Below are 410 nucleotides of genomic sequence, written 5' to 3'. Positions count from 1 at the left end.
AAAATTAAAGAAAAACAGACATTTTCAGAAAAGCTGTAAAACTGAGGAAAAAAAAAAAAGTCATGAAAAGTTGCCGTTTTTGGAAGGTCCCATTTAGCACATAAAATGTTGAAAAAAACACACAACCGAGCATTATATTTAACTTATGGTGCAGACAATTCAGAGTATGGGATGGACATCACTCTACCCAAGAATCTCACTTAAACTTCTCTACTTTTTTTGTAAATCTACAACTTTATTTTTTTTTTAATCTATGTAAAATTACAACTTTTTAAGTCATAAATGTATAATTTAATTCTCGTGAAAGGCCGACTTTTTCCTCTCATTTTATGGCTTTATTCTTATATATTTATTATTATTTCATTGTGAAGGAACAAAATGAGAGAGAAGACAAAAAGGGGGACAGGAAA

General features: G+C 29.3%; 1 protein-coding gene and 1 long non-coding RNA gene across 2 annotated transcripts in view; both read right to left on the bottom strand.

Moving 5' to 3' along the window:
* LOC112136700 overlaps positions 1-410 on the bottom strand; it is a 54509-nt gene that overhangs the window by 51791 nt on the left and 2308 nt on the right. The window lies entirely within an intron of this gene.
* Positions 1-410, bottom strand: part of lysmd1 (LysM, putative peptidoglycan-binding, domain containing 1) — a 4748-nt gene that overhangs the window by 3083 nt on the left and 1255 nt on the right. The gene's annotated exons all lie outside the window — the stretch shown is intronic.

Source organism: Oryzias melastigma, linkage group LG16, assembly GCF_002922805.2.
Source record: "Oryzias melastigma strain HK-1 linkage group LG16, ASM292280v2, whole genome shotgun sequence".
Classification (NCBI taxonomy): Eukaryota; Metazoa; Chordata; class Actinopteri; order Beloniformes; family Adrianichthyidae; genus Oryzias; species Oryzias melastigma.
This window is presented reverse-complemented; position numbering and strand designations above follow the sequence as displayed.